A 24,970-nucleotide genomic window follows, 5' to 3' on the forward strand; every position below is an offset into this window, starting at 1 on the left:
TCCTCTATATTTTTCCTAGCAACAGAATATTCATCAAGAAAAATTGTGCATATATGCTCATGTAAAAATGCATGATCTTCTTTTTCTCTTATTTGACCCAAGGATATCAGCAGTCTGACCTGTTAGTTTATCATATGCATTTCATTCAATGACCTGTGATCAGTTTAGAAATCTAAATGAATCCTTATTGAGATTAGCTTTTGACTCCATTCTGCTGTAAAGAAGCAATGCATTTCAGGACTTTTTGATCATTCTTGTGATGATGATGAGGTGTTAAACATGGTAAGAACTCAGAACTATACAGACTTTTTAATCTTATGGTATTTCAGTCAGTGAATGATATATGGCACATACTAGCTAGAAAGTCAAAGCCAATTGGATAATGAAGAATGTTATCAATTTAATCTAAACTACAATTTTAATTTCTATTTCATCTTAACTTGAATTAAAAACTAATCATCAGAGAAGAGCAAAGCTAAAGCATAAAGTATGCACTAGTAGAATTGTGGGAAAACAATTCTGTAAAATAAACCCTAGCTCCAGTGAGTCATGTCTATAATCCTAGCTTCTCAGGAGGTTGAAATTTGAGGATCTTGAGTCAAAGTCAGTCAAGGCAAGAAAGTCTTTGTCATTCTGATTTTCAATTTAGCTCTAAAATGCCAGAAGTGGCTCTGTGGCTCAAGTGGTGTAGAGCTAACCTGTGAGGGCAAAACAAAAACAAAAACAAAAACAAAAACCAAAACCCCAAAAAACCAATAGGACAGTGCCTAGGTCCTGAGTTCAAGCCCTAGTATCAGTACAAACAAAGCAAAAACTCTGCAATTTGAACAGGAACATGTTAGTGTACTGATAACAATGTTTCATGTAAGACAGAATAAAACTATCCTTTTTATGATGTAAAAACCAATAATGCTTTTCTCAGATTCTTTTATCTTCTTAAAGTAACAAAAACCTTAGATGCCAGTCATCTTCAGATTTCAGCAGTGAAAAATAAGTTGACACCAAAAATTAAATTTGTGATCTGTACAGTTTTGATTAAATCAAATTATTTTTAAATTGCACATCAACATCTACAACATGCAGCTGTTTAAACAGGGATAGAAAGCTGAAAGATCTTAACTAACAAAGTCTCTATCTAGCTTTAGGAGAAATATTTTGCATTAGACATGAGGTTACATATCTCCTGAATAAATTATTTTGGAAGCATATTATGGATCATATTTAAAGTGTGTGATGCACAGATTGTCAATTGAGTACCCACTGCATTTTTCTCCTCTTCCTAGGCATCAGATTCCCTGTTACTAGAAATAAGACTGTCTACAAACCACCTCCTTGCCTTTTTTCAAAATAGCAGTGGATACTGAAATATAAATTCTGAGCCTTGGACATGAGGGATGTAGTGTGGTGGGAGGAGTGTAGTTCGATTACTTCTGGGCCCTTTCTTTGCTTTGGCAAAATGTGAATAATTGTGAGAGCTTGGTCCTATTCTGTACACATGTGACACCTTAAAGAAAGGTATCCACAGAGGTAAAGCATAAAGAAAGCAAGGGGCATGGGTCCTTTTATTATGGAACTGCCACACTGATCTGGGACCTGCTATCTCCACACTTCCTATGCAGGAACTTGTTTAAGGTACTGATCACTGTGAAAACTTTACATCAAAAGCAGGTAAACCCTATTCTAAACAAATAGATATAGATCCTCTGTAGATCACATAGCATGCCCTTTATGAGCAAATAACAAAGAAAAGGCTTCTTTAAATCACCCAGGTAAAGAAAGGGCAGACTCTAAAATAGAATTAAGCACTTCTGTACCCTTTGATGCTTTGCAGTTAATATAGTGTCAAAGAGCATTTTCACTGTATGGGAAGGTAGAGTGGTTGGATATAGCTTATTATATTAAGAGATTAACGATATTGAAATTGAGGCCATGCTTACCAAAGGGTAGTTAGTCATGTAAAAGTAATGCAAAAGCTCACTGTTTTCATTAACCCAATAGAGAGAAACACTGTTTATCTTGGCTAATTAAAGTACCCTTTTGGTTGCTGGTATTGTTTGCTGCTATAGTAGGGCTTGAACTCAGAGGCTGGACATTGTCCTTGAGCTTTTGTGTGGTTCAAGGCTCTACTACAGGAGCCACAGCTCTGTTTCCAGCTTTTTAGTGGTTAATTGGAGATAACAGTTTTGCAGGGTTTGCTGCCCAGGCTGTTTTTTTTTTTTTGTTTTGTTTTGTTTTGTTTTGTTTTTTGCAACTGTCATTTAAGTTTAATAAGAAAGTATAGCACTTTATATACATTTTGGGATGGATCTTAGTGATCAAAGGCACACAAATACTGGATTCAAATATATGTTGGGGTTGGCAAATTTCACACGGTGTGTATAGACAGTATTAATTTAAAAGGAACAAAAAATGAAGGGTACAGATGAATCAAATGTCAGGTAGTGTTAGTTCTAAAGAAAAGATGTACCATAGCCAGGTGCCAGTGGCTCACGCCTGTAATCCTAGCTACTCAGGATGCTGAGTTCTGAGGATCACAGTTCAAGGCTAGCCCTGGCACAAAAGTTCTGAGACTCTTATCTCCAATTACCCACAAGAAAACCAGAAGTGGTGCTGTGGCTCAAGTGACTGAACACTAGCCTTGAGCTGAAGAGGTCAGGGACGGCGCCCAGGCCCAAAGTTCAAGCCTCACGACTGGAAAAAAAAAAAGATGAACCATAATATTTAAGTATCTATTAAGTGCTTTAATTATGTTTCTTCAATATATAACTAGATAGCCAGAGGTAAAATAGAGGTTATTATAACTATTTTTGTTTTTTTTCAGGCTGGTTTTGAACCTTAGTCCTCAGATCTCAGCCTCAAAGTGAGGAATAGAGGTGTAATTACAGGTGAGTATGATTACAGGTGTAACTCACCTGTGCTCAGATTTATAGATTCCTTTTAAAAGTCTGCATAACCAGTAAAGTTTAAATTTCAGAAATATGAACTCATTTTATAATAAGTTTTCAGGGTATTAAAAATGTATAACATAGAAACTATATTAAGACAGTAGACATTATTGGAGAAGAGAGCAAGGTTAAAAAGACAACAGGAAATTTGGTTATTACTTTCAGAAAGCTTCTAGCCTTTTATGTGAGACATATTTTTTCCCTTAACATGTTGACTTAAAATTTCTATTTACAAGTGAAATTTACTAATTCAAACTTTATATGTATATATTTTTGCCAGTCCTGGGCTTGGGCTCAGGGCTTGAGCACTGTCCTTGGACTTTCACTCTACCACTTGAGCCTCAGCACCATTTCCGGCTTTTTGCGATGTATGTGGGGTACCGAGGAATCCAACCCGGGTCTTCGTGCATGCTAGGCAAGCATTCTACCACTAGGCCAAATTCCCGGCCCCTCAAGCTTTATATTTAAGCATAAAAATATTGACATTTCCCTCCTCTGATTTACTGATGAAAATGTATCAGTTATCAGTGAGAATCTTAACATCTAGACATCCTCAAAACTCCTCTTTTCTAAGAAATCATAAATCCATTACAGTGGTTTGGATTTCACTTGTCCCTCAAAGGGTTTTGTGCTGGGAGCTTGGCTTTTAAAGTAATGTTATTGAGAAGCACAGAAACTTTCTTTTATTTATTAATTTACTTATTGAAGAAAAAATAAACAGATTTAGAAAAAAAAGAGTAAAGGAGAGGAAAGATTTGAAGATTTGAAGGGCTGTGTTCTATTACAGGTTAACTTGACAGCCTTTAAAAATGTAAAGATGCTGTTAGTAAATGCATGCATAAACAAAATGTAGTAAATACGCCCAATAAAGCATCACTCACTTTTTACAAGGGAAAAACATGTTATCTTATATGACTACAAAGAGGAATTGTTCCTTTTTTGATGATGTATGTATGAAATTTTATTTATACTGACTGCTTATTAACCTTGAATATAGCATTCATCATGTAATCAACCCATTAATAAAAGGAATATCTATGGCTGGGACTTAAATGTAAGATATTTCTACTTCTAAATTGCATGAGATTCATATAGTTCTTTATGTTATGTTTAAAGGTAGATTATTTTGTGCAAGTATCACTATCTGTATCCTTTTATCTAAGATCAGAGATTAACATCTTTTATTTATTCAATAAATGTGACACAGAGGTAATATACTAAAAGCTATGTATCATAAGTAATGGGAGATTTAATCAATTCAAAAATATCCCAAAATAGAACGCAAACAACGTTTGGATTTTGTTTTTGGATCCAATCTGCCTTTCTTTTTTTTTTTTTTTTTACCAGTTCTGGGCTTGAGCTCAGGGACTGAGCTCTGTCCTTGGGATTTCTCAAGGCTAGCACTCTACCACTTGAGCCGCAGCACCACTTCCGGCTTTTTTCTATGTATGTGGTACCGAGGAAGCCAACCTGGGTCTTTGTGCATTGTAAGTAAGCACTCTATCACTAGGCCAAACTCCCGGCCTCTTTTTTTTTTTTTTTCCTATTGGTTGGGAAATTAAGTTCATTAATGTTGAGGACTATTATAGAGAGAGATGTACCACATTTCCTGCCATTTTCTTGATTTTCCATATTTTGTTTCTGGAGGAACTTTTTTTTTTTTTTTTTTTTTTTTTTTAACTCAGGGCCTGGGCACTGTTCTTAGGCTTTAACAAGACTAGAGTTCTACCACTTGAGCCACAGCACCACTTCTGGCCCTCTGGGGGAATTTTTAAGAAGTGGGTCTAGAGGTCATGAAGTAACTACCTGGATTGGAGGGCTGGTTGTTATATAGCTATCTCCAATGTGTTTGGCTCTGCTGCAGTTGTGGCAAATGAATGCCTATGGGATGCCACCTGCCTAGTTATGGTGCAGTACGAAACTGTCACCAAAAATGGGCACTTGAACTTGAACCTTTAAGCCTGTCAACTATAAGCCAAAAGAAACTACTTTTCCTCATTTAGCTCCTTATTAGTTTCAGGTATTTTGCCATAACAACCGAAATGGACCAAGAAAATCACTCTCTGGTTAAGATCATAGTTGCTTAAAAATAAGCCACTGAGTGGGTAGCTGGTAGGGTTTCTTCTCTTTGAAGTGTTGTTCAGTTTCCTCTGACAAGGCAGGTTGAGATTTGGAAATATTCCTTATGGAACTTTGAATAAAAGGTATTTGTGTTGTTCTCTAGGATGCTATTTTCCAAAAGCCTTTTTGTTTTGTTGTTTGCTGAGCCTATAGGTTATTTCAAAGAAGTGATTTTCGCCACCATGGTGTGGGGTCAGCTAGAGGCTGTCAAGCTACTTCCCTAGGTTATTCAAATCTAACACTGAACAAGATAATAGCTCAAGAAATAACTAATGAGCCTTGTCCCCCGTACTGAGATCATGTATCATGATGACCCATACATATTAAACAGTCTCCAGTACTGATTCGCACTTCTCTCAAAGTTTAAAATAGGGCTAACTTGTATACAAGAGCAAAGCCATAGAACAATGATCGTGTAACATACAGAGGGCATGACATTTGATTATATCTAAGCTTCTTCAAATGCCAAGAGGAATCTGGAGAAAGATATTTGATATTGACTTTTAAAAGGTCCACATAGATAAAATTAATAAATCTTATTAAAGTTTATTTTAGGGATATTGATTTCTAAGTTGAAATGCACCCACAAAGAAAGTCCCATGACAAAGGCTAATGTGTAAATTCCTTTAAAATCTGTAGTTACTGTAATTATATGAAACATTTTACAAGCCACTAGGGACTGCTTTGGATAGATGACTGAGATTTAATCAGTTTCCAGCACAGACTGCCTTTCTTTCCTACTTCACATTTCCAAAGCACCATTTCTAGGGCAAACCTGTTCTGATAGAGAACCTTTATTATCACATTTGATCTGGCTTTGAGCACTTTCCAAAGGAAAGGCTTCCACAGAATCTCCTAGAGGATAAAGGGAAAGAATGATTTCTTTCTCCAGCATGCGTCTCCTTGCTCCTATTCCATCCATCCTCAGCTAACTTAAGCAGCTCGAGTCTGGATTTCATAATCTCATGGAGCATTATGTATGAAATGCATAAAACATTTGTGTGCTAATGTTGCCACTTGAGACTATCAGATAAAGAAACAGGCATATCCTTTGTACTCTTAGGACCTAAGTGTTTGCCCCAAACCTCTTTAAAAAGCAACTTATTTCATTTCTAAGCATTTTGGGTTTTATTTGTATTTAATGGCCTAGGCCTGCCAGTTTGCTAAACGAAAAGCTGAGTTTGATGTGATTTTTAAAGCAAGGAAGAAGTGGGAGAATAATCACAAATGATAAATGTGGAAATTAAGCTACCTCTAGAGTTTATGTTTTACAAGTTCAAAATTGATCAGTTTATCTCTCAGCTGATTTAAAACATACCTGATTATTTCTGATGGTTCAAGATGTAATCATCTGAAAATCTAAATAGAATTCTTGGACTCAACCTTTATTAAAATGTTAGGAATTGAAGGTATAACTGTCTAGATTGATTATAACATATTGGTTATGAAGAAGAAGAAAAAAATCCTGGAGTCACATCTTCATTATGGTGCATAAAAAGTGTCTGTCACTGGGGAAAATTAATGTTGCTTTTTTCCCCTTTATATTGTAGTTCATTTGAACTTAGATTCTTTGAACATAGCTGCATTGCAGTGCGACATCTGAGTCTTAGAGATCAATTGATGGTTGTTAAAGATCATGAAGAATGGCCCATTAAAACAGTTAGTGTATGACAAATAACAACGTTTGTGTTTAGTGTGGAAATTCATCAACTAGACAGAACACTTATTCCTGAGACCTGAATGAAAGTCTACTTGAACCAACTTATTAATCAGTCAGTGCCCTAGTCTTAGCAGACCGCCTTATTAAAGAGATCTAGATATATTAAAATTGAACTCTAATGTGATAGGTACTATCCCTGAACCACAATCACAAAGCTGTTATTATGGCAAAGTAAAGTCTAGGGGTGGGGAAGCCTTTTTTGTGGCTGAGTAGGGGGTTGCTAAGAAGTGCTCTGATTAAGAACAGCAGGTATCATAATGTATCTGGATTATGCTGCTAATTCTTTTTCCCACTCCTCAAGGTGTCATCACATATGAAGATTATGTGGCACTCTTAAATTTCCAACTTGTGTTCATCAGTATAGACTGTAATAAATAACTCAAATTTCCAAAGCATTATAAGTGGGAGAAAATGCAGCATTATTGGCAAGAGAAAAAAGAACTCTTCTGGTTGGCAAATAGTTCAAATCTCCATGGGTCTGGGTCTAGAAGAACCAGCCCCAGTGGAGTATGGGATGTTAAAGGCTCCTAAAACCTATATATCATGGGACTGGGCAGAGATGACAACTGAGTTGGATGTCATCTCAAATGACAATGCCAGTCAGTGGTTATTGATTGTACGGCGGTCTGTGTTGAAGAGAATGCTAAAGGCAGAGCAAGAAAATGAGCCATAGGGAGAATTTCAAATCGCATTGAAGAGAGCCACTGCTTCTAACCTTTGTAGCCTACTTCTTGTGTGGAATTAACTTCCACTCATCTGGGAATGAAAACATTCAATAGTTGCTTGATACAATCAGAAACCATTTTGGAAGAAAAAAAGATAAGTACATCCCCACTAGCAATCAGCAACTAACTAATTTTCTGGACACCTATAGTGATCTAAGGATATATATATATATATATATATATATATATATATATATATAGAGAGAGAGAGAGAGAGAGAGAGAGAGAGAGAGAGAGGCCTGTATATATAATACAGGCCTATATATATAATCTCCAAATTTTTAAAACATAATAGTGTTGAACGAATAATAATGTCAAAGGAAGTTCTGTCTTTCAGAGTACACATATCTTTGTAAAAACGTGTCAGACAAGTGTGGTTGTACATACATACCTAATATCCCAGCATTCAGGAGACAGAAGGATTGCATGTTCAAAGCCATCCTGGGGCCACATAGGATGATTAATTTAAAAAGCAAACCCAAAACAATGTGCAAACAATCCCTTTGATGAAAAACATTTCTGTAGGCGTATTTATAATAACACAGCTTCTATGAGCAGAAACTTAGCCTCTATCAAGGCAGTACTTTGGACATCATATTGTTGCAAAAATTATTCTTTAGTTTTCTTCCTATAAGTTTGACATTTGTGAATGCAAATCTGTTGTCTTGAAGTACACAGAACAATTATGTTCTCTTCTACCTCACAATTCACCAGATAATCACCCAAATATGCACACTGTCTTTATAAACTTTAAAAAAAATTTAAGCTGTAACAGTCGATCTCATTTCTCAAATTTATGTCCCAAGATAGGCTTTATAACTTCTTCCTTAAAATTGCAACGTTTTCCTCTTCCTAAGTAATTCGAAGCAAATACTCTTATCAGAAAGTAGAGTTTTCCTTGATATCATATTCTTATTCACAATCAATCCAATCTTGGCACTATCTCAAAATATCTTTGCAACATTTTCATTCACTCTCCACATCCTCCTGTAATTCAGGTCAAATGACTTAATCTCTTAGCTCTTCAAATATAGGAGCTTGTTTTGGGGACCCTCTCACTACCTTCAGTCCCTTTCCAGCATTATTCACACAGACCCATATTAATCACTGCAAAAATGAATCACTCTGTCTCACTCTTCTACTTAAATCTTCCAAAAGATTAGTGATCTGGCCTCCACTTTATTCTATCATCTAATTCTATTCCATGCTCTAGACATTTTCCCCTCCTTCTAGTTCTTAATTTTGCTAAATTTTTTCTTACTATAAGCAATTTGATTATGCAATTAAGAATCTGCTTCACTCTTTCTACTCACTTTCTTCCCCAGTTACCTTGATTTGATTTGAATGCCACTTTTGCTGGGAGCTGGTGGCTTATACCTGGAATCCTAGCTACCCAGGCTGAGATCTGTGGATCACATTCAAAGCCAGCTGAAGCAGGAAAATTTGGGAGACTCTTATCTCTAATTAACTACCAAAAAGAAAAAAAAATCAGAAGTAGAATTATGGTATAGTACTAGCTTTGAGTGAAAAAAAATGTTCAAGAATAACACATGGGCCTTGAGTTTAAGTCCCAAAATTGGCACAAATAAAATAAAATAAAATAAAAATAAAAAATAATATCAGTTCTTTAGAGAAGTCTTCCAAATAAATCAGATACATTTATTTATGTTCTGTTGTAGATTTTCATTTCCTTGTACTTGTTACCAATGTTTATTTATATGGAAATTTACTTGAAGTCTAGCTCTTCCTTTTGAATATAAAGTCATTAACAAGAGTGTAAAGGATAAACTTTTTCATTTTCTCTGTTTATGTCAAACATAAGCAAGCACAATACTTGCTACAGTGTAAATAAATATTTGTTGAATTGTATCCATTGTGATCATATTGTTTATTGTGTATCCTCTTGGTGTTCTCCATTTAAAGCAAACATTTTAGGTCCTTTTTAATTATTCTTTTTTATTATTATTGTAAAGGTGATATACAGAGGGGTTACAGTTACATAAATCAGGTAAAATGAGTATATTCTTTTTGAACAATGTCACTTCTTCCTTTGGTTTCTCCCAGTTTTCCCCTCCTGATGTCTTTCCTTCTCAAGTAAAGCATATTTGCTTTACTCATACTAAATGCAGAAAAAGCAAGATTAGAAGGCAGGAATTTGTAATCTCACCCCAAGGCGGGGTTAAATAATCATGCTCTTTTATTCATGTTGTTTACATGCACAAGGTCGACACATAAATGTCTGTGTATGAAATATATATGAAGGTAAAAATACCCATATGTATTATATTGAGGTATTGTAACAATTCTATCTTATGAATTTCATCTCTATGTTTATATGATGATTAATAATTAAAAATTAGATCAGAAGGCCTAAAAGACAAAATTATACCTGGATCTAAGATAAAATTAATAGATGCCAAGATAAAATTAATGAATAAAAGCAGATAGTGATTTAGGTTGTGATTCTTTTAGCTTTTGTATAACTATTCATGAAAAATGCTCAGCACCCAAGTTTTATTCCGAAATCTTTTCTTGTGCGTTCTCTCTGTGAATAACCTTCTAGAAATATTGATCTCAAAGATAGGTTTGGCACATTGGCCTATTAGGGAACATGGTTCTTATTTATTATGTAGTTTTTATGATGTGATCTGCTGAAAATGAATCTTGGAATATATTAACCTCGTGCTGGAATGAGGATGTGAAAGAAGAGCAAGTATGTTTGATTTAGAAAGGACGTAAATTCTTTAAATTTGTAAATTCTTTCAAACATAATCAAGCACCATCATAATATCAATTGCTAGTCTGAGACAATGGGAAAATGACAGAAAGAAGTAAAGCAGCTGAAGAGAAGATCCAAGGTGAGGTGGCTCACATGGCACAGAAATGGTTTATGATGACTACAGTTAGAAGAAAACAGGAAAGGATTTCTTTGATAAACACTTCCTAGTGTATAACCAATTTCAGGTTACAGAATATTACTGAGTCTATTTCTCAAATTAGAGGAAAGCCTGGATTCACACTGTGGACTACTGTTGACCCTGGTTTCATGATTGCTTTAAAGTATACAAGCTTTAAAATTTAGTTTTCTCTTTACGGGACAATGTTACCAAATGCAAGAGTATTACTATCACTGTTGAAGTGTAACAATTAATGTAAAAATAAATAATGTTTTACTGGTTAAAAATATCAAACTAATATCTACTTGTTATTCAATTGTAAAAAGCTCATTTACTCAATTCAGTGTTTTTATTAATCATGTTCATAAAAGCAGGAAAGTCAAAATAAAATATAGAACTCGAAGACATCATGTTTCTTAAATGTGAAGTGTTATTTCCTATTTTATTGAAGATTTACTATATTAAGTTTTGTATGTGTTATTAGAATTTGGACAACTTAACAGTGTATCAAAATATGTTTGACTTGGGTATATTTATTTTTATTATCATCAGGGTGATATATAGAGGGGTTACAATTACATTCATGAGGTAGTGAGTACATTATTTCTTGAACATTGTTACCCCTTCCCATGTTTTCTCCCACTTTCTTTCCCTCCACCCCCTCTCAAGTGGTAAAGATAATTTCTAACACACTGCCTTGTGAATATCGCCGTTATACTGGTTCATCCTTTGACCTTTGTCTCATCATCTTGTTTTTCCCCTTCCCTTTCCTGATTCAAATAAACAAATATATATACAATAATATGTGGAGTTATTTCTTTACTTTTTTCTCTTTTTCTTTTTTTTCCCTTTGTGTTGATCCTCTGTTATTCCTGTATCTGACTTTGGTACCAGATACATGTATATATTTATGAGACTACTATGAAGTATCTAATTGTATGCCATGTTGTACTTATATACAGATACTTATGCACATAAGTATACATATATACAAAATCAAGCCATGTTTCATAAACACGTAAGTGTTTAATATCCATTCAGTAAATAGCTATAAATAAGTATACACACAAGTCCCCAGGTTATATATGGTAATGTTACACAGAATTTTAGAGGCTACTGTTGAGACCAGTAATGACAATTTGTGTATTTAATCCACAATTCATGAAATAGTATTTAAGTATTGTTTAGTCTAAACTGAAACACATCCTGCAGTACAGTTTCTATAGATAAATTTTAATTCAGTCAGCTACTAGAAATCACACTAAAACAGTTATATCCTCAAAATAATACCATGTTAGATACATAAAGTACAATTCCAAGGACATTTGCAATGTAGTATGGTACAAATAAAAAGAAAAAAGAAGAGAAATAAATGGTTAGAGCTCAGAGTGATAGAGTGAAGTAATGCTATCACAATCAGGTGACATCAGCAGTGCCTTCCTGACTGAGGGAATGAACGTCCTGGGGGGTTTCTTAGGGACAAGGACTAATCAGTCAGATACAACATAAGGTGATTTGAAGTTCCGTGGAGAGATTGGTGCTAGACAAATAAGGCATAGCATGAAGTAATAGCTTAATCTTAAAAAAAAAATCCTCGGTACCACTGTCATTTTGAACAGAGTGCATATTGTTTCAGGACTTTTATTGTCTTTCATAATGCATGACCTATACTTGGGCTCCTCTTTCCTCTTCTCCTCCTTCCTTAGATACAACTAGTACTAACACTCAGTGTCCAATCGAAGTAAAAAAAAAAGTCTGGAAACACCCCAAATGTCTCCCATGAAGTGGCTATTCCCAATCAAGGACAAAGACCACTGGAATAATATGCTAGCTTCAGGACAAAAAGAAAGGGTAAATTACCCTTGTACTTTCTCAACATTGCTCCTTTTCTTTTTCTTTTTGCCAGTCTTGGGACTTGAACCCAGGGCCTGAGCACTGTCCTTGGGCTTTCTCAGGCTTGAGCTCTGTGGCTCCACTTGAGCCACACAGCACCACTTCTGGCTCTTTCTATGGATGAGGTACCTTAGGAAGCGAATCTGAGTCTTGGTGCATGCTAGACAAGCAGTCTATCACTAGGCCAAACTCCCCGACCAGGCAATACTGCTCCTTGCTCCTACATGCCCTAAACTGGATTGGGAGAGAGATTGCTATATGATTTTGCTATATTCTTCCATACCTAGGAGCTATTGTTTAGGATTAAGGAACTGTTTAATTATAGCTATGAGTATAAATCACACATACATACACAAATACATACACATGACAGAGACATAAATCAATCTCTGATTTAGTCATGATATTTAATGATCATCTAGTTTTTATTCCTATATATTACAAGAAAAATTCATAAAGTAACCAGAATACAACTATGACTTCTGGCAGAAATAAAAGTTTGTGTCAATCTTACAAATGTCATGATAATGCATGAATTACATCAGTCTCCTTAAAGGGGGAACATCTATTTACTGAAGCCTCATGATTTTCTACTTTAAAGGAAGAATAAGCTATGAAAATGATAAAATATGATTGGAGTAAAATATAATATATCCATCTTTAATCATTTTCTAAATCCAAAGATATTTTTAGATGAAAGCAAAGGAGGTCATTTCCAAATCATTTCGTGAAACTTAAGCCTACCCAGAGGAAAGGTAATTTTGTTTGATCCTGAACATCAAGTGAATTTGTTCACCAATCCATTTATTCAAAAAGGTAATTAAAATAATGTAAAATCGATCCCGTATATGTTTAACAAAATTAACTAATTATAATCTGCCTAACCCATTTAACCTTTATAGCTCCTTTAAAAGTGTTTGATTTTCTTTAGAAAAATTAATAACTGACTTTTTAAAGGAAAAAATAAAGGTGATGCCTTCTTACTTCTTTGTCTTTCCTTTTTTTACTTGTTTAAATTTTAATAATTGATCCTGTGCTGAGATACCAATGAGTAGATCAAATAAGCAACAAAAGGGCAAAGGATTTCCCCTTAAGAAAAAAGAAATTATTAAAATGATAAGGAATATTGTAAGATGAGGGAGTGAGACACCTTACCTTTTAGGAAATGACAGTTATATGCTGTTATACTAAGTATTGCCAATTCTTACACCAAATCTCCAAGCATAAGAGAAGGGTGTACTAATTATCCTTTAGATAGTCATATTGACTTATGGACAAAATAAATAACTACTGAAACTTGGTGCTTATTTTCTTTTTTTCACAGTCACACGTATTTATTGGAAATGTATTAAATAAATGAATTCCTGCATCTCTTCCAAAGCAAGTTTCCAAAACAGTCAAATCATAAGATCACTATTTCTTATGTAGTTAGTCACTCCTACTTTGGACCTTTTATGTTATGCATAAAATAAAAGGAGGGAAATAATTGTTAACTCCAGAATGATTAAAATCCAGCCAAATGATATGAGTGTGCATAGTATTAACATGAATTTTATCTTTCCAACTGATGGATTTATTCTAAACTTTATCATTTAAAATTCAGCAGGCCTTGGCGCTGTTTGTTTGGTTACAGAACTGGTACCTACTTTGTGAAGCTGTATCTAAGAATATATTAGATAATGAAAAATTTTGGTGCTTATTTTCAACTGCTTCCTATTTACTTAAGGCTCTGTCGAACACCTTCAAAAAGTTCCACAAATTGAGAAAGCTTAACTGGCAGAGAATAGTTACATTCATTTTATAACTTATTCATTCTAACCACAGACAGAAATACTGAAGAGATGTCATGATCTTGAAGGGTTTATTGGAGCTCTTAAGTGTCCGTGCAGTATAAAATAGTTATGCTAGGGAAGAAATTCGTGGTGACAACTCTATCCTCTAAAGAAGATTGGAGAACTAAGAACTCCCTCAGGAAGACAAAAATAGTAGAAGTAACCATTGGCCCTTAGGGGTTTGCTAATCTACATCTGTCTATTATTAATTCATTAGAACTTACTACTTTATTTTGGAGATAAAATTGTCACTTATGTCATCCCTAAAACCAAATGACATTAAGAAAGACACCTAGTGTTAAGAGAATTAACTGAAGTATCTGTCACTACTATCTAGAGGCAAATATGTTTTAGAATGTGGGGAAAAAGTGCGACTGTGACTTATAATTTTTCTGACTCACCCATTCCACTGAGGTTACTTTGTTGAGTCATGATTTCCACTTATCCAATGATATTAAATCACATGAACAAACTTCTACATTCTAATCAGGATTTAAAAAAAAAGCTTGAATTGTGACCTTTAATCCACTTTCTTCTTGATTATGAATGACAGTGACCTTTACCTAATTTATAGCAGACACTCTGATGCAAAATTATGCAAACTACACATGTAAATTCTGAATCAAACTAAAGATGTGCATAATCTACTAACAAAATTATTTTGGAAGACATTTACATTGAGACTGAGTGAGATATTCATGAGTAAGTGATTTAGTCAGCACATGAATGGTTGGTCTAAAGAGTCGAAAAGACCAAATGCTGTTTATACTTTCTTGCTTCTATTTAGAAAACTGAAATGTCAATATCCACATCAATTTTTATTATTTTACTCAGCAATTTATGGTGTTCAGGAAATAATCACAATGTAATAATGCTCCTGAATATTTGCTTCATTTTCATTTTTGAATCGTTTTCCTGCTGTACAGAAACCTGGTGAAATTCAACCACAGCACATGAGCCATGTTGACTTCCTTATGCTGTTTTATCTCATTAAAGAGGAACTTCATGCCCAATAACAGCTGGCCGTCAGCACTATTTCTAAGATATATTTAGAAATTACTGTCTCAAGGAAAAAAAGAGAATAAAAGATTTGTGTTTGTACTGAGAAATAGCCTCTTTAGAGTCTCCTTGTGTTCCAGCAGTTTTTTCTTTTTTTTTTGTTTTCCCTTGTGTACCTTAGTGAGGGACCTTTTACATTTGACCTTAGTGAGGGCAAACCCATTCCTGGCCACTGGCTAAAATGCAGCCTAATCTTATAATCCATTCTCTGCTTTCTCAAGCCCTTCTGTCATATGTAGGCCCCTTTAAATACAAACTGAAGGTTCTTTCTCTCCAAATTAGACTTAAAAATTATGTACAAAAAAGATAAAAATGCAAATATGTCATTCATGTTAAAACACATAATCCCCAGTCTTCATTTTATGACATAGGTACACATCTATATCAGTTTTTATAGACAATGGAGATTGTATCACAGCAGGAAGCCATTGAGAACATTTCACTGTCAGAACCCCACCTAAGAGGACCTGGCACAGGCATGTACTTCCATGATTAGCATCAGGGGGTTGTCAGATTGTGAGATCTGAAATCAACAGATTTACCCTGACAGATAATCAGCATTTTGCACTGTCTAATACGTGTTTATCTTCCACTATCGACATAATTACACTGAAAGTGCACTTAATATAATCTTTCATAGGAAATTAAGCAGGTTTTAATGATATACTTATAATAGATTGGGGACAGAGTTTGAGGGAGAGAAATATCACTAGTAGATGTTTTGAGAAGAACACATATATGGTACAATGACGAGGGGATCCATAACATCAGAAAAAAATCAATAGCAAACTGTGTTTAAGGAATTCATTTACATAGTTTCCAAAGGAATGCAAGAAACCCTACAAAGCTGGGGGATGTCCTGATTTTCTCATATCCTGATGCTACTTTTCTGTGGACACATGCACCATGCTCAGCATAAAAAGAGCTGGGAAGAAGAGTCTTTTTAGAATACATTTTGATTTTTTTTAAAAAAAATTAAGTCCACTCTTTCAAAAAGTATGTGCTCAGCTTTGGAGGTTAGGTACTAGAAACCCATCCCAACCTGGCCCATACCACTCTCAGAAGGAAATCCAGCAAACCCCAGGTATCAATACCTGCCTCTGGGTGAGTTTCTAGGAGCAGGGACACACACACACACACACACACACACACACACACACACACACACACTATTTTAACATCCTTAGAAATGAACTGAGGGATATTAAATCATGACTAGAGATGCTGAGTTTGGTGAATATTAATTTTAATCAGAATTACAGAGCTATGAGCCGCACAGCCTAGAAAGCATCATTTTTTTTTAAGGCATTAGTTGTGGTTCTGATTGCCTTATAACCCTATAAGAACACCTTAAGAATTTTAAGTCTAACCTCAAATTCCATATTAGTACTAGATTAGAATCAGTGACTTGTTGACCCATATTTTTCTTTCCAAGCTAAAAGAGATAATGAAATCATGTAATATTTAAATTTGTATGTTGGTAAGTGGCTGAGTATCATATAAATTTATTTTGGGGTAGAAAACAAAATGAGGCTGGAAATGTACTTTCTCTCATTTTCCGTGAATTCATCACTGGTCTAGTGTCCAGTAGACACTCAATTTCTTTGCTATAAAATTAGAGATAGATGTGTGTCTTTTTTTTTTTTTTACAGATGAGGAAGCTATGGTTCAGAGAGATTAAATAATATTCTTGCTGGCTAGAAATCCAACACAAGTTTGTGTCTGGAAGTTATTGTTCTTTGTGTGTCTTATGTTTCATCTGCCAGTTCAGTTCATGTGATTTAAAATGCTTCTCTTTTTTTCAGACAAGGATATGGGAACTTTAAAATAACAGTCATGTAAATAATTTTGTAAACTGAAAATAAACATCCACTGCATACTGCTCTGAATCGCTCTGGATCCAATAAAAATCTCAGTATCCAGTATTCAACAACTTCTCACCAAAAGCAGATTTCAAATAAGATCTTTTTGAACATTGTCATGACTAAAGGTCAAAAAATGAAATGACTGAGAGATGAAGTAAAACGCCTCTAATATGGCACTAGAGGACTTTGGTGGGTTGAGGACTCATGTTGTTCAGTGCCTTTGTTACCTTGTAGGATTTTTAAGCAACTGGGAGCTTTTCATTTTCCTGAGACCACAGGGGCCCGGAATCCCTACTAATGCTGTGGTAGGTGGCCCCCAGCTGCTGGTGGCATTGTTGTTTCTTGTGGCTCTGCCTGTTTCCAGCACCTCAGTCTTACTCCAGGAACCCACTGGCTAACCATTGGAAACCGGCTCCAATTAGGAAAATGAAAATGAGATACATTGGCAAAATTCCTCTTAGACCTTGATTATTGGTTGAAAACTTTCTGTATGGGATTTCTCATAGGGCTGACCATTCCACAATATTCCTGAAAAGCTACCTTATATCCTCTTTGATCCCTTTTCTTACTTAAGAAACTATTCTCTCCTAGTGTGCGCTTTCCTAGAGAGACAAAGCTTCAGGACAAAGAATAATTTATCTTTAAGATCAATTACTACTGTTTCTATTGCACTGAAAATTTATGAAGTTTTAATGATAGAAGTTAAAAAGCTGTAAACTATAGCTAATATAAAATGCCCAGGTCTGAATTCTTTAAAATCTTCTAAACCTTTTTCTCCTCATTTCCTAAGTCTTGTCTTCCTATATTTTGTCTCTTTTATTTCCCTTTCTCTTCTGATCCCTTCACCCAAGTCTCTCACCAGTTGATGTCCCTTTACCTTCAACAATGAGAAATTGTTATATATGAGAAATCATAATGATAAGTCATTATACACACAAATAGTAATATTATCTTTAAAAAGTTGTTTGAAGGAGTTTGAATTGGACATGTCAATTTATGAGTACAATGTATCTTGAATGTCATCCATGCTATCATGTTTTATTGTATCCACCTGAAATCATTTATTTCCTTTTGTTATTTTTTTTAAAAATGAGCACATGGAAATTTTACATTCTGTTATAGCATAGACTTGAGTATAACTAGGTCTCAAGCCACATTTTGAATGAGCAAGTACTACTCTCCTTATCCAGAAAACAAAGTCTTTAAAGAGTATCATATATCTAGCTATATTAAAAATATTCTATCAGTCCTCCAAATATTAGTTAAAAAAAACAAGCTCTTTTTTTGGCACAGAGATCAGGTCTGTGAAAATTGTCAGAGTAAGTGTGAGTTTTTTTCTCCTAAAGTAATGACAAGCAACTTGAGATTCCATCATTTTATCCATAAAATAAATGAGGAGATATAAGAAAACAGTATAATTAGAGGTTAGCTTGTATTATATAAAATATAATACTGTGAATGAAGATAAATACATCTAGACTATAGAAGAAACATAAATATATAATTGTATATGAAATATAAGAATATAACTATGGACAGCAATGTAACAATCACCAACACTACAATTTAGGCTATTTTTTTTCAAATTGTAGACCCTATTATCAAGTGAAGTTTTTTTTTTTCTTTTCTGTGATACATTGACAACTGTCACTCTCCACTGATTGCGAATACATTTGAGAATTAAGCTGTTTGAATATTTTTGCAAACTCCTTTCTGTGAAGAAAACCTTTGGCTTGTATCTTTAATGTCAAGGATTGACATCTATTTTAGGTGTTCAATTTTGGGTTGATGAAGGTAACAACTATGGGCACATTTATTAAACAGTGTGGGGTCACTTTTAACTCCTTATATGGTCACATAGATCCTAACCATCACCCTCTGTCTTTTCACTCTCTTTTATATTTTTAAGATAGAATTATTAACTATGTAATGGAGAAGGCAAATCTGAAAGGATTGCTTAATATATAAGACCTCATTCAGCAAGAGAGGATAGTAGGGTTAGCCAATCTTTTCTATACCAGCAGTCAACATCTAACTTACCAATGATACATTAAAGTAAGCATAAAGAGAGATTCTTGGGCTTTCTGCCTGCTGGCAGATAGAGGTTTTTGAATATATAGGGCAGTCCATCTGCTGGTATTTCAAAATAAGATTTCAAATGAATGCTGGTATCACAGAAAGACATCAATATTGTTTTTCATTCATTACTCAAGAAGTGTGTAGCTTGCTCAGTTTCTACTGACCGACATTTACACATTTCTGCCACCTGATTATGTGTTGACACTGAACAGATTTTTTTCTTTACCTAGGCTGTGTGATATTCACAGGTCAAATGAACACTTTGAGTCTGATTCCTGTGAGTTCTGCATATATTAGTTCATCTTTTCCCATTATGAAGAAAAACAGTGGGAGATACTGTGTATCCATCCTCTCCAAACCAACAGCCAGAAGGCAGCTTACAAATACTTCTTTATGAAAGGCTCTTACTCTTTGTTCCTTATGAAGATAACCCCTGTGACTTTTACAAGGACAGTTAATTATTCTAAGCATTCTACCTTCTTACAGATTCATTGACACTTTCAGTTGTTTTCTTAATTTGACTTTCCAACATACTGGTGTATTTCATCTGGAGAAATTTTCATACAGATAGATAGATTGGGGCAGAGAATAGCAATGATAATGGGCTACCTCTTTCAACTTGGATGAAAGATTTTGAAAGGCACAACAACACAGTAGAATATATGTTTTTCCCCTCATGTGGAAAACTGTTTTGCATCTAAATTTTAATTGTTACCAAAACTTCAGCAGAGTTTTACTAGGAAATGTAGTTAGATAAAGCCTCAGGTTAATTTCCATCATTACCAAATATTTTCCACCACTGACAAATTCCAAACATACAAAAAGATGTCAAACTTGTTCTTTAGACAGAAGAAAGGAATAGGAAAGGTTTGGGGGGAGGGTGGTAGTTAGCATTTCAAAGGCTGTCAGTAGACAAGTCAGTCAATTACAGAACTGAATTAGGTCCTAATTCCTTGACTATATTACAAATGTTCAGTAAGAGTAATCATTCTTGGCTGCCTTAAAAGAAGCAACTTAAAAAAAATGGTGTCATAATTCTAATACAGTTTGAAGTGAAGGGCTAGGAAAAGAGTTGAAAAATCAGGACAAGAAAGTCAAATCAAAATGACAATCAGGTAAGTTAGTAAGAAAATGTCCTTACGAAGCTTATACATCATCTGAAGTAATTAGCCAGAAAGCAATTATTGTGTGATGTTTCAAAGGCAATCACAAAACAAATAGATTCAAACCTAAGTTCTAATACAACCCTGTGGAGTTGGTTAAGTTAATTAACTTCTCTGTACCTCAGTGTCTTTATCTATGAAATGTGAAGGATAGTTCCATTGACCTTACGGTTTGTGAAGATTTAAATTAATGCAGAAAAGGCAGTAAGAACTGGATGGCTTTTCAGTCAGTCTCTTCACCAGATGTACAGAACAATAAATTTGAATATTTAGAAAATATGTATAGTATAATAGAATCTTTCCTGAGAAATTCTGCGTGCTTCCAGATGATGTAGGCGTTTAAATGTTTGCTGATAGAGCACATCATTTTCCCCAGGGTGGCAGGGATGCATGTTTCTATGGGTCCACTGACTACTTGAAGTTACAGACAACTTATTAACACCCTCCATAGCATCCTTTTAAGATGATAATTTATCTTTTTAACTGTAGTCCGTAAAACCAGCAGAAAAGAGCCGGGTGGGAATAACAACCTGGGATAATATACAACCACAAGGTTTACCAGTTCTACTGATTCTGCTGCAAGGCACACTAAAATGGAATAGATGTAAGTTATCTTGAACAGTTGCTTGAGTGAGTTACTTGAGGAATGGCAAGTTTACTGATGAAGCCAAAGAAACTCAGGGGAGTGGAAGGCTGTGACCATTTTATTTAGGGTGCATAGTAAAAACCTAACTCAAGGCATACGAGTTAGGCTTTCAAAGAGTTTGCCTGAAGTTTGCAAACAAATGTGAGCTTGTATAAAAGATGTGCTTTTGGAATAACTCTATGAAATAAATGATGGCTAGGGATGCCAGCGGGGGAGTACCTGGATTCCTATCCCATCTTCGTGATTTGGCTACAAAGAGAGTGCGTATGTATCTGCATTTTCTCTTTCCCCCAAAGATGTTCTTGGCCACTTTTTCTTTCTATCCTTAGCTTGCCTGCTGTAAAGACTACTCGATGTGTTTCCTTTGTTCTGAAAGAGCATCCTTTAGTTTCATGTTAGTCTCAAGTTCATCTAGAATCCCACACACCTTTCCATCTGGCCAGGTTTTCCTGGGTAGTTGCTATTCTCAAACTCACTTTGAATTTGAAATCTTTTCCTTTACCATCACGGATGGATCCTTTTATTCTTCCAGTAGTGAACAGAATCCCCCATTGACAATGTATGTGAAGAAGAGCCTTATGGACAACTATAGGGTTCAATTAGCCCTTCCTGGGGCATCCACAGATTACATTACAACTCAGGATTTTAAAGCATTTTTAAAGAAATTTTAATTGCTATGTAAGAAATAAATTTCCTTTTCTCTCATTGTGATTTTTTTTTTTAATACCAACTGCTAGAAAACATCTATCTTTTTTCTCTCGGTTGCTATCCTAGCAGAGTAACCTGCATACCAATAGGATCACTAAAATGCCAACAAGCAGAACATATTTATCTGTTAAATTCTGTGTACAGTAACCTTACAAATGCCAAAGACAGAGAGATTATACTCTGCATGGTGATACTTGTGCAGATATCTTCTTTATGCTAACAATGACAGGGCTTCATGCTTTCTACTGTACTCAAAAATCAGAGTGTTTTTTTTTCTCCAATAGAAGTCTGTATCAAAAGGAAAAAGAATTGCACATCTTTGGCACTGAGATATTTTATGTGGATAATAAATTTTCCACCCTCAAACTCCACTAACTACATGTATCTACCTAGAAGATGAAATCTATGATTTATTTCATCAGAACTATTCAGTATTCTAGAAGATAATTTTTTTCTTTTCAGGACTGTCAACTTTATTTACAGTTTACACCCAATACTATCTAATACAAGAAATTAAATAGTCTTGTCATAGCTATATGTCAGAATCTTTGAAAAATAAAGTGATCAATGTAAAATTATATTACTAAAGAATACTTTTACAGACCAATGACTTTTCTTCTGGACATCTCAATTGTAGCCTGGAATGTCCTAATTATATTTGCACTAATCAAATAGATTTTAACTCTGTAATTTCATGACATTATAATATGTTTTAAAAATTGAAATGACTAAAGAATTATTAAAATATTCTCACAATAACTTTAAGGAAACATGTAGGAAGTAATATAAGTTCAGGTATTGCTTTCATAAGTCAGAATGCATATACAAAGTAAAATATGTTAGATGCCTCTATACATTTTTAATTCTAACAACCATTTGACTGTGGAAATCATTCTTAAATATCATTCTTAAATAACGACCTCCAAAAGAGCTATACAAATATAAAGATTTTTTTCAAGCTTTGATACATTAAACTTTTTATAAAGAATTTCAACTCCAAAACAATAAATAACAGCATGAATAATGACAGTCACTGAATTCTAACTAATTATAATACTTCTTCATAACCAAGAAACAATTTATGAATTGTGAAGAATAAATCTATTTGACAGGCCTGTTAGCAACAAGGCCTTTAGCTTCTTGTTTTTCAGTACAATGAAGTACAATATATCCTTTACTTTCTGTTAAAAACATTTCAACAGTTAGTTTCCTCTCACCCCCCTCCCCTAAATGCTGCAGGAATATTCCAGGTTAAAACAAAACAAAACCACCTTAATGCGGTTGAATTTTATATTTGGCTATTATTTGCCAGGATATAGAACAAGTTAAGACATACGGAGAGGGTATTATAATTTTTTAAGAGGGAAAACTTGATAGAGAATTATATTTCTAGATTAGAGAAGAGACACACTATAATCTTTCTGGCACAGTAAAACTAAAGCTGGCTGCAGGGAAAATAAACATTATAATACCCAGCACTTAAACAATTGTACCTATAACAAAAGCATGAGGCACCTGAAATCACAGCATTTGTGCCTAATGCCAGCAACAAGATAAAGCATTCAAGTGACATTTGATAATGAGCAGACAGTGGAGGCATTACACACGTCTTTAGAAGAATCAGACTTCCTACCTTGAAAAGGCAGATGGAGGTAAGTTCCTTTATAACAAAAAGTTGTAAGTAAAGCCAGGCAGCAGTTGCAGTCAATTGAGTCCTTTCAGTTACTGTATACATACAGCAGTTCTGTAATAAGGGGAAAAATATAATGGGAGGAGCGGCTGTGAACGGGTGACCTCCTCAAGCTGAGTCCTCTCTGTGAACCAAGCATTGAAAGCCACTGCTCCTGATTTGCATGGATTATCTCCACTTGAACAGATACAGAGCAGATACATTTAAATTGAGCTGGCACAATGGCCAAAAGATGGAAGAGGGAATGAATGAGGGACAGCGCAGGAGAGGGAGAGAGAGAAAGAGAAACAGACAGGAGATCGCAGAGCGTGGATAAGCTGGTTCTTGCAGAACTGTGTCTCAGAAGAGCTACAGCTCCCTCTTCATGTCACAGTTGTAAGATAAGAAATGTTGTCATTAAGAACTGGTTAATCATAGGGAAAAATGTACTCAGATGAGCCGATGCTACATCCTATCTGATTTTTGTGAACCCTTTGTGATTTTTCGCCCTATTTTTTTCCATTGGTATTTGAGACACTATCCTAAAAATCTTGTCTGAGCTGCTAGGTAAATACATTTGGGTAAACTCGGGGTTTTGTATGAGGTCGGTGCTTTGCTTCAAAAAGCACAGACATCGGTGAAAGACCATAGCTAATTTGTTAAAGTGGAATATTGACTTCGAAAGAAAATTAACCCTGTTAACTTTTAAAGAATCACCAGTGTGTACATCAATGTAAACAGGAAACAATATCTAAGTATGTATTCTTAATTAATTACCTGAGAGGACCTATATATAATTCTGAAAGGGATGTGAGGCTTTTTTTTTTAATCTGTTTAAGTTGTTGTGGTTTGCTTTTTTTCCCCCAGATTGCTTTTTGCTGGCATTTCAGAATAAAAGAAGTCTCTTTTCCTCACGCCCCTTATACTACAGATGTATTGTTAAAATCTCCGTGATTATTTACTTTTCAACTTAGCATGCTAAGGATTTCTTGGGATGGTTCTGTATTCATATTGTTATTTTAAAAATGAGAAAAAGGAGGAGATATAATTGTAACATGTCAACAATCATGGGATAAATCCATAGAAAATCTTGAAGAAAAGAACAAGCTTCTTTATAAGTTCACATGAAGACTGTCTTTTCTTTGTGTAGAGGTATCTGCAGATGCCAGAACTAGGCACTTAGGTCAATTCAAAGGAAAAAGCAGTCAAACCAGCTGTTGATCACAGTCCTATAGAAACCAACTGAGTTGATCACAGTCCTATAGAAAGCAGCACTGGCTTGGCACAAACCAAAGGACACAGGTTAAACATACTTCAAAAATGGCATTCACACTCTGAGCATAAATATATGAGTGATATTTGCTGAGAACAGGAAAGAATCCAGTTAAATTTTTCACTGATATTGGTACTCTATTGTCAAGAAATATAAATAATATGAAACATACTATATATACAGAACTCTGTCTGACTTGAAAGACAGAAGTGATACTTTAAAAGAAACCTCAAGGAAAATCTACCACACTTCCTTGAGACAGCTAAGATCTAAAATTTCTGCAGTGGGAAGACTTAATGACCATAACAGTTTTTAGGAAACAATTGCTTGAAAGTAGAGGATGAAGACAGCAATAGTTTTATGTCTTCGACATCC

This window comes from Megascapheus bottae, chromosome 6 (assembly GCF_031878675.1).
Source record: "Megascapheus bottae isolate mThoBot1 chromosome 6, mThoBot2.hap1, whole genome shotgun sequence".
NCBI classification, from domain to species: domain Eukaryota; kingdom Metazoa; phylum Chordata; class Mammalia; order Rodentia; family Geomyidae; genus Megascapheus; species Megascapheus bottae.